We start from the raw sequence: 11,568 nt of genomic DNA, 5'->3' as shown, positions 1-11,568 counted from the left end.
TGTTTAGCTGTATTATTTCATAAAACCCTATGAGATGTGCTTAGCTCATGCTGTGTTGCGAAAGGTAATATTATATTAGCCACACGACATTTAATTACACATTGCACACAGATGCTTATATGAGACTTCTAAGAGCTTAAGAGTGAGTTCAGGCTGTGATGTCAACCTTGGCATGGGTGAAGCTTGGAGGAACTTTTTGGCATGGGGTGGGGGAGAAATTCATGCTGTACGACTTCGCAGCTGTACTCGGACTCAGTACTGATTCGGCGGGTGTCTTTGAGAAGTTGCACGCTCGAGCTGAACGATGCTTTGGTCTTTCTGAATGGGGGGGAGAGGGTGAATTGGAACCTTGTTTTTTAATCTTAGTTCTCACGCAAACCCATGCTTTTATAGCTTGTTATTGGACTGAGACGCTCTATTATGTAAGTCTAATTTAACAACAAAAAAAAATTGCAGTCAGGCCTTTATAGCCCTGGAGTCAGAGAAAAAGGCCCAGTGCGTGAATGTTTTGACAGCGGGACTAATTGGAGCAGGTCCTCACTTCCGACCAGAAGAGGGCGAACCGAGCACTGCTGAGATCCGCTTCCTTTCCTGCTGTGAGCTGGACGCCTGCCGATGGCAACCAGGTGGGACGTGCACAGAAGTGAACAGAGGGTTGTGAGAGATTAAAGGTCCTGGAGCAATAACACTGCACTCAAGATTTTCTGCTGACATAATACATTCGGATACCACCGTTGTGTCTTTGTTAAGCCTTGTTCTGTTTATGCATAAGCATGAAAGGTTTGGGATGCGTTCAAGGTTTTAAGTATTTATTCACGTTTCTTTCCTCCTGATTGATTTGCAGATAATTCTCAGTTACAGAAGACTCCGTTCTATTAGGCAACAATGAGGCTGTTTTTACATCCTCTAGTTTACCTCCCACCGACATTTGACCCTTTTTGTGGACCATAGAGCATAGGTAAAAACTCTTTATTCAAACTCAGTTTCTTTCTTTACTGTTTCAGTTCTCTGATCATGTCTCTTCTTTCTTTCTTTCTTTCTTTCTTTCTTTCTTTCTTTCTTTCTTTCTTTCTTTCAAAATGTCACCTTGTGAATGATAATTGCTGATTTCTACAACATACAGTGCCCTCCAGTAATATTGGCACCCTTGCTAAATATGAGCACAGAAGGCTGTGAAAAATCGTCTTTATTGTTTAACCTTTTGATATTTTTGTTCAAAGGAATTCCCCAAAAATACTCTGCTCTCATGGATATCAAACAAGTGCAAACACAACACAAAAAAATATCTTTGTTAAATATAGGTGTGCAACAATTATTGACACCCCTATGAACTCATATATATCTGATGTATATATATTTGATGTATATTCCTATTGATATTTTACATTTTGTTAGGATACATGGCATCATGGACTCTATCAAATATCAACAGATATTAAATGAAAACCTGACTGCCTCTGCCAGAAAGCTTCAAATGGGCCGTGGTTGGATCTTCCAGCAGGATGATGATCCAAAACATACATCAAAATCAACACAAAAATGGTTTACTGACCACAAAATCAAGGTCCTGCCATGACCATCCCAGTCCCCTGACCTGAACCCCGTAGAAAACCTGTGGGGTGAACTGAAGAGGAGAGTCCACCAGCGTGGACCTCGAGATGTGAAGGATCTGGAGAGATTCTGTATGGAGCAACGATCTCAGATCCTTCGCCATGTATTCTCCAACCTCATCAGGCATTATAGGAGAAGACTCAGAGCTGTTATCTTGGCAAAGCAACGTAGCACAAAGTATTGACTAAAAGGGTGCCAATAATTGTTGCACACACATTTGTTTTTGATAAACCTGTGTTTTGTTTGCAATTATATGATATCCATAAGAGCAGAATGAATTTTTGTGAATTCTTTTGAACAAAAGATCAAAAGGTTAAACAGTAAAGACAACTTTTCACAGCTTTTTTTGCTCATATTTACCGAGGGTGCCAATATTAGTGGAGGGCAGTGTACAGGTTAAATCGACAATACTGCTCAGGAGTGGTTTGCATCTTGTGGTGTGACCTTCATATTTCCTTCTTCGAACGGTGGATTGTGATGCCTTCACCCATGCCCTGTGGAGGCTGTTGGTGATGTCACTGACTGGTGTTTTTGGATTTTTCTTCACAGCTCTCACGATGTTTCTGTCATCAGCTGTTGGCCGACCTGTTCCGTGTCTGCTTGTTAGTACACCAGTGCTCTTTCTTTTTCATGGTATTCCAAATCCGTTGTCTTGTCTACGCCCAATGCTTGTGAAATGGCTCTGATAGATTTTCTGTCTTTCCTCAGCTTCAAAATGGTTCGCTTTTCTCCCATAGGCAGCTCTCTGATCTTCATGTCGGTTTATCCTTTTTAACAAGGAATGCACAGTCGAAACCTAGAGCTAAAAAAAACATGCTATTGTACTAATACAGGCTTTATTCTTCAAGTAAAAAACGAATAGTAGGCAGAACATGCAATGCTGCAATGTTAATATACCACAGCTAGGTGCTAGTTTTAAAGGGAGACATCTTGTTAAAAGGTTTCTCGTCCTTGCTTGTTACAGGAGAAGTTCAAGATCCATGCACCAAACTTGTTCTTTTCCTGTGATCTATATTCCTGTTGTCAAACCCCTCTTCATTAAACCCTTCTTGGGTCACCATCCACTGGACAGTTTGACGTAATTAGTCATGTATCATCTACAGAAAGATGCTCTTCTGAAAAGCCACACCAAGAAACAAGCAAGGAAAAGGGTTTGACGTGTTTACATGCACGCTACCTTTGTCTAAACTCAAACATGATAAAAAAAACCCATAGGGTTAGGGTTAATTATCGTAAATCAACCCTATCCCTATCATAACTCGAGTCCAGAATCAGCATGATTGATTTGTTTTTCTTTTGCTCCTTCCTCGTTCCCTCTTGTGACAGTTAAAAACAAGTGAACGCCATAAACAAGAACAGCAACGATTTGGCTGAGCGTTGTTACATCTGTCGTATGGAAGGAGAGGTGCCTGAGTTTCGGCGGTACCGACAGCTGCCAGCACATTCCAAAGCTCACAGGTGAGGAAGTGAGTGTGAGAAAATGAGAAGGTCGAACGAGTCTTCGGGGCCCGGGATGGACTGCTTGGAAACATCTAGCTGAAGATCCAGGATGTGTCAATATCCAGAATGGGAAAATAGCATTAAGAAGAGTTAGAAGGAAAGAAGACTGCTCACTCACTTCGACAGATGGAGAAGCGTTTGCTTTAATGAGTTAAAGGCATGACGTATCCGATTCAAAGCAACATTGACTAACATAGTATAAGAGCTGTGTTTTTATTTTGTGCTTGTCAAGTTTCATTAGAACTACAACTGGTATCAAGTGATGAGGTCAGATGACACACCATCAGCATGTTTGGAGACAAAACGTGGCTGCATACAAGGAATAGTACCCCATACCCCACTGTACAGCATGGAGGTGGTTTATTGATGCTTTGGGGTTGTGAAGATTGAATTTTGAGGACACCTGACCATCACACCCATATGTGCTTGAACATTCAGATCAACATTTAGTCCCCCTTTGCGGTTCCCACACTTCTGGGAAGGCGTTCGACTAGATGTCGGGGTGTGTTTGAGGGGATTTGTGTTCGTTCAGCCACAAGAGCATTAGTGACGTTGGGTGATGAGGTCTGGGGTGCAGTCGGTGTTCCAGTTCATCCCAAAGGTAATTGGTAGGTGGGGTTGAGGTCAGGGCTCGCGAGTTCTTCCACTATAACCGCAACACAACATGTCTTCACGGAGCTCACTTTGCCGGAACAGGTCCGGGCCTCTTAGTTCTAGTGAAGGGAAAGTGTAACGCTACAGCGTACAAAGACGTTCTGTACGACCGTGTGCTTCAAACTTTCTGGCAACAGTTCTAACAGGGTTAGAACCACATACGGGTGTGATGCTCAGGTGTCAAGTGTAGATGCTAGTCTGGGGTGTTACTCCTGTATCTGATGATTTATATAGATTTAAAAGGCAATGACTGAAAGGAATCAATGCGACGATTATAAATAAAGGAGAGGCAGCTGGTGTGTAAAAATTATTTGTTTTTTTTTAAAAAAGATTTTAAACTGACGTGATGTAGGCCTACCACAGATTTTGAACAAAGTCACGTACTGATCAGAAGGAAGCTACTAAACCCAACTGTATCGTATCATAGCAGATTCAGTGGTATGGTCAAATATTGAATTAAATTCAATTATAAATCATATTGCAAAGCCTGCGGTTTACACCCTTAGTAGATGGAATAGATAGATTAGAGTTTAACGCTCTTATAGCTAGACCTGCAAGAGTCCCTGCTTGCAATCTGATCATAGTGTACACCCGTGTAAACCACTATAGGATAAAAACATTCCTAAAAACCATGTTTACTCCCATGGCTCCCTCCACTTGCCTTCAGGACCTGCTTGATTCTGCTTGATGCTCTTCTTCTTCTGCACCTGTGCCTCACCTTCTGCTGAAGATTTACACTTCCCAACAGCACTTTATACCCAAGTCTTACCTTTTTGCTCTCAGCCTTTAATCTCATCTGGATGATGTAGATTTTTTCCCTAAGAGCTGCAATTGTAAGACATAAAGATTCTCCTGTGCTCATCCCAGAACTCTGCTACAGTACATTTACAGCATTTGGTAGACGTCCTTATCCAGAGCAACTTGTCTCATTTATACAACTGAGCACATGAGGGTTAAGGGCCTTGCTCAAGGGCCCAACAGTGGCAGCTTGGCAGTGCTGGGATTTGAACTTCTGATCAGTAGACTGATGTCTTAACCCCTGACATCACATCCTTTCGACAGACTCAGTACTGTTTGTCTTTACTCTTCTCCACCTGTACAGTGTAACGATTTATAATTCAGCATCACCCAGAAGAGAAAGAGTTCCCTTTGGAGTCTGGTTCCTCTCAGGGATTGTTCCTTGTGTTGTCTCAAGGAGTGTTTTGTTGGGGGTTTTTTTCCCGCCAATGTCAGCTCTGGCTTGCTCATTAAGGACTTACATCAGGATTTCTATAAAGCTCCTTTGTGACAATGTCTACCAAACTAGATCGATGATGAACAAGATGATGATCCAAACTTACCTCCAGATCCAAATAACACAATTTTGCAATTACCTGGGATCTGAATTAAAGAGGACATCCACGTGGACAAGTCTAAGAATACCAGTATTTTCTGACCTTAAAATATCACATATTGTCAGATGTTCTTTTTCTAAATTGTTCTTAATTATATATATGTTTTATATTACATAAAGAATATATGCGTTTCTGTTCAACTTCTGGAGGGCACTGTATCCTACGATTTGCAGTGTAGTTAGCACTTCACTGAGCGAGCGAGGCATGATTTAAGACCCAGATGAACATCTCTAGTAGTGAGTTCTAGTCTGATCCAATGTAAGCAATGAACCGCAATAAAAAAAGCTGTGCGCCTCAGGTCACAGGACACAGACACATGTCTGCTGATGACTGGCTGTCAGTGCTCCTGATGGATTTAGCCAGTGCGTCCACGCCACTTGTTTTTTCACTTAGCAAGAAATCTGTGTTTCCCTCCCTCTCCCACTCTCCCAACAACATATTGACCCTTGTGAGACCCCTTGATGAATTGCACCGTAAAGCTTCCGGATGTTTGTGAATGGGGACGGCGAGGTGTCCTGGTTTAGTGATATGCACCTCGAGATTGCATTAAGGGTTGGAATGAGTCATTCAGAAAAATTTTTGTCCATAAGCTCAAGTTCATTTACAAGGCTCGTTAATGGCCGAAGTGGAAAAAAAAAAAAAAGGTCCAGGGCAATAAACCACAAGCGTCCCACTGGGCCCGTGACTGACAGTGATGGAGGATAGATGCGTCTCGGAGGAGACCGACATGCCTGGATCGTTTGGAAAAAAACAGGAAGTTGTCCACACCTTTGTCATTACTACGCCTGTCAGACAGCAGGATGCGCAGGATGTGTCTTGTCATATGGTGAATCAGTTTTGTTGCATTATTGGAAATTATAATGAGAACTCAAGGCAATTAAACTTTTTGAAGGGAAATCCACCCAAATGACTTCTGGAAATTTTATATAATGGTGCACGTGTTTTTCAGATGAACGTGTGTTAAACATGTTAAGCTTCTAAGATATCGAGTACCACTTTACTTAAAGGATTTTTTTGGTCTCTGGAATTAACAGACGATCGTAGCACAAGATATATTTTCTAATTCTGTTCCGAATTCGTTTTTTGTTCTGTTTACCCGTCTTTCGTTGACGTTTCTGTTTTCACGTAAGGATAACTGTTTCCGAGGACTACCCGATAGTGGTGCGGTGGGATTTAGCCCTTGCTTCAGCTCTCTTACTTCGTCCGTACATACTCAAACACGATCGGCATCCAAAGCTTTAACTGTGATGCTAATGCTAATACTGTTGTTTTCACTGTACAATGAAGACAAGAATTTCAACATTCATTTCCTGATATTTACATCTAGATGTGTTAAACAACTTAGAACATGGCACCTTTGGTGACAGACCAGCTGATTTTTAGGTGAGCAAAAGTATTGGAACAGATATTCTTAAAGTAAATAACACTTAATATTTGGTTGCGTATCCCTTGCTTGCAATAACTGCATCAATCCTGCGACTCACTGACACCACCAAACGGTTGTATTTTTCTTTTGGGATGTTTTTCCAGGTTTTTCCTGCAGCTTCTTTCAGTAGTTGTTTGTTTGGGGGGTTTCTCCCTTCAGTCTCCTCTTCAGGAGGTGAGATGCTGATCAGTTGGGTGAAGGTCTGGTGATTGACTTGTCCAGTCTAAAACCTTCCACTTTCCCCCTGATGAAGTCCTGTGTTGAGTTCTCAGTGTGTTTTGGGTTGTTGTCTTCTGCATGATGAAGTTCCTCCTGATTCATTTGATGCATTTCTGTGTAAATTGTCAGACAGAATGTTCCTGTAAACTTCTGAATTCGTTCTGTTGCTACCATCATGAGTTCCATCATCATTTAAGCCCAAGCCATGATGCTACCTCCACCATGTTTCACAGATGAGTTTGTATGTTCTGGATCATGAGCAGATCCTTTCTTTCTCCACACGTTGACCTTTCCATCACTTTCGTAGAGGTTCATCTTGGTTCCAGAACTTTTGTGTATCATCTCTGTATTTCTTTGTGAATTCCAAGCTGGCTTTCTGATTCTTTCTGCTGATGAGTGGTTTACATCTTGTGGTGCGGCCTCTATATTTCTGCTCTCGAGGTCTTCTTCGAACGGTGGATTGTGATACCTTCACCCTGCCCTGTGGAGGTTCTTGGTGATGTCACGGACTGTTGTTTTTTGCTCTCACAATGATTCTGCCATCAGCTACTGCTCTTTTCCTTGGCTGACCTGTTCCGTGTCTGCTTGTTAGTACACCAGTGCGCTGTAATGTGAACTTGTAACGTGAATAAAGAAAATACACCACCAACTGACCATTTTGCATTTAAAATGTTTTTTAGACAAAAAAAACAAAAAACAAAAAAACACTGAAATGGCTCCCAAGTGATTCTACAGAAAGCATTCGTCCAATCATCCAGAGATCAGGAGTTTAAATCCCTATGATGCCACAGACATCCGTGGCCTGGTGTCCAAGACGGCAAAACTAGTTGTGTGTGGGAGGGGCATGATCACTGTCCCTTGTCAATCACAGCGACACAAACGAATCATGGGTCATAACGAATCATAACACCAAATGTAGCCCTGCTTTTCATCTACAGTAGCTGTATGGACACCTGTGTAAAGTGTTACAGCAGCTCGTAACCTCCGTCCCCCGGCTGTAGAAGAGCTGTCCTGGGAATCTGACGGCCTCCCCGAAAGCTGTGAGGCAATGCTAATTTCCTGACTCAGGGAGATTGCTTTTTAAAGGGTGACTCGTGCCATTCATTCAAGCCGGGGTTTCACATTGTAATACGTTGAATGATGTGTGACGTCTGATCTTGGGAAATCGCAAAACACACGTTTTCGCCCAATGAGGAGTTGCCAGTTTAGATCTACTGTATATATAGAATTTGCAACTTGGTGCATAATTGTAGCATATACAGTGTTTTGCGTAAGTATTCACCCCCTTGTACTTTTCCACATTATATGGTGTTACAACCTACAACTGAGATTGGGATTATATATAGTCTTACCTAAAGAAGAAACAGCATTGTGAAGACCAGGGAGCTATCGAAACATGTCAGGGACAATGTTCTGGAAAAATGGTTTGGCTAGAAAAAAATAAATAAAAAACATCCCAAATGAAACATGAAAAGAATATGGCACAACCGTGACTCTGGGAGCTCTCGTGTTCCCGTGTCTAAAGGAGGTCGTCCGCTGTAAATATCAATAACGCGCTTTTATACTACAAATTATTAATGAGTTTGGTATACATGGTTCTGATCCTACATAGAGAGACCTCTATCAAGAGCTAAGGTGAATGTGATTATCCCCAAGAAAAGAAACACAATAGCTACTCTTCTGATAATATTACACTTAGCACAGTGAAAGGTCAAACCGCAACACACGTCTAAACTTTCGCGGCCCCACACCGAAGCTCCGGTGCTTGCTCTCGCATAACTACAGGGGAACTGATTCTATAAAGGGGGAGTAAGGGTAGAGGAAGGCATTGAGGAAAGCAGGCCCATTTCTCTCTGACCCTTGTTTGAGACTTCAATTAAATCTTGGAGCACGCATGTGCTAGGCAATCCGAGACCAGCCAGAACAGCAAAATGGACGTACTGCATTTGGCACCAAGGGAATATCAGGGTGATTAGCTGGGCTTAGCTGACGATCATTTTCGGAGCATGTGACCACTCAGTTAAAAAGGTCATGCTGGATTCACTTTACCAGCTGTCACTCAAATGTCCTTAAAAAAAAAGTTAGCAAACTAGACTATGTAGAGCTGATGAGAACGTGTGAGGTTTAAGACACATATGGACGTCTATGTGTACCAAATAAAATGCAGAATTATATTAACTTGAGGAAAGATATTTAATGAGCGCACAGTGTTAGTTTTCATATAAATTTTATAGGGTTCATGCTCCGTTGCCTTTAGCATGAATGGCAAACCGTGTATGGTAATTTTATTCGTTTAACAAGCTTGTCAAGTCCAAAATAAAATGGTGTCTGTTACATTAATCCGCTGTTATTTCAGGTTCGTTAATGACGACCTAGAAGAAAATCCAAAGGCACACCAACCTCATAATGATGATGATGATGATGATGAAGTATTCAAATGAGGAAATCTGTTACATGAAATAGGAGCAAGTTATAAGCAGGAAATAGTAGCTATAATGGTGCAGGTTCCGTTATTATTACAATATCATTATATGACTGTAATAGTCATTAATATCGAGACTTTCTTTGATCACCTTTGACATTTGCCTTTATTCAACACTCCTATCCTCGTCATCATAACTATGCATCGCACTTCATTCCCATACTAGGACACGACCTTCTCTTTCTCCCTTGAGGAACCACAGGATTCTACACCTGATCCAGCAAAGCAGCGTAACGCGATTGAGTCCTCTATGGATGCTGTAAATTCATCGTTTTATATTTAACCGCTCTGTCAAACACTCATCGAATTGCACTTCAATTTGTGGGTTGTTGACATGTCCTGATGAAGCGCGTACATGCTTAAAATAAAAACGCACGTACACGGAAGATGGCTGCAAGCGGGCCTTTAGACTGCTGTGCCAGCACTTGACGTGCTGGTGCCCAATTAACAAGTCCAGGATTCTCATTTGTCTACGTGTACTTAGAACGAGTTCTAACTCTGTGCGTTAGAATTGCAACTAACCGTTGTTATTTCTCACACGTGAGTGTGCACAACTGTACGCAATGGACATTGTACATAAATCCTAGATATTCTGAAATGCTTGTGCATGGCTACACACAAAGAATTGCTCCTAAACTTCCATATTTCCTTTAAATGGGGGATTTTATGGCTTTGGAACTAAGAAGCGCAAACCTGTTCCAGCAAAGCGAGCGCCATGAAGACATGCTGTGTGAAGGTTGGAAGAAGGTGGAAGAACTCGAGTGACCTGCAGAGCCGTGACCTCAACCCCTCAGTCAAATCCCACCTTTGGGATGAACTGCAACCGGAGCCTCCGCACCATCCCAACATCAGCGTCTGACCTCAACGTCACTAACGCTCTTGTAGCAGAATGATCACAAATCCCCACAGCCACACCCCAAAATCTAATGGAAAGCCTTTCCAGAAGAGTAGAGCGTATTATAACAGCAAACACAGGGGGAATAAATCTGGAACAGGACGTTCAACAAGCACATGAGTGTTCACGTGTGGCAATCTTCATGTGCCAATCTTCAAGCAAGGCATTGTCCCAGTCAATCCTTGGATGTGCCTTTTGGTTCCTGCTTGGTTGGAATGAAACCCTGCACCCACGCCGGCCCTTTGCGGATAAGATTGAACACCCCCGGTCTAGTCAGTAAACAATAACCTCCGTCTAAAGTAAATCTCCACCCTCAAGAATATCGACGCCCTTAGCGAGTCACTGGATGGTGCAGTATTTTTGTTATTCCTATATGAGAACTGAGACGTTTTCACACTGATGTCACAGGGGCAGTTACAATGGTGTGCAATGCGAGCCCCTACAAACTTCGTTTTCCAGCGCCGTTCTACGTCCTAATATCGAGAAATCCGGTGTAGAAGTACTGGAATCTTCGGTGCACATGTTGGACTCAAAGTCCCAGGATACAACCTAGGTTCATGCCAGAGACTTGGCTTGGCTAGTTCACCGATCTCTGTCGTGATGAGGAAGATGGCATGTTATTAGCGTGAAAGTTTCAGCTTCGGAAGCTGATGTGTTCGAGCAGGGTGTACGGATGAAAAAGCTGAGACCGCTGCACGAACTTAAAGACTGAAGCGCTGCTGCTTTCATCTCTTTCTTTAGGTAGAGAAAGCTTGTAAAGCGTGCAAGGGCAAAAAAGGCCAGTTATTTAAATATCAGGTCTCATTAATGGACAATTAATAGTCAAATAATAAAATATCACAAACATTTGCATGTCTGATGTTCATACATCCTATACGCATAGACAACAAGCGTGGCTTCAAGGGCCCTTTCCAGAACCTTCACACTAACTGTCCCTCAGTCGTGGAATGAATTTCTGACCTCAATCGGGACCGCAGAATATTATCTGGAAGTAGACAAAGCTACAGCAGGATTTTTCCAAGAACAAGCAAGACCCTCACCACATCACGTCAGCCGAGGAATCCTGAACTACGTCAGGACGCATCCATCTGCCGTGTTTCTCAGGAGAGGCCAAGGGTTTACCGAGAACAGGAAGGTCGTTCTGTACAGTGTATATCATCATGATCGAAGAACAAAGCAGAGTACGAAAGTACCGAGTCACAAGGTAAGAACCAAGAGAACCCGTTTGTGCAACCACCTGTAGTTTTAAAATGTCATTCTGACACCCGTATTATTTGTTAGAAGGTTATATTACAGTACATAAGTGTAATATATTCCATATACACCCCAATTTCTATCTCATATTCTTCCATTCCTTATGACAAATGAATGAACATATTTCTTATTC

The sequence above is a fragment of the Ictalurus punctatus genome, chromosome 6 (assembly GCF_001660625.3).
Source record: "Ictalurus punctatus breed USDA103 chromosome 6, Coco_2.0, whole genome shotgun sequence".
NCBI lineage: Eukaryota > Metazoa > Chordata > Actinopteri > Siluriformes > Ictaluridae > Ictalurus > Ictalurus punctatus.
This window is presented reverse-complemented; position numbering follows the sequence as displayed.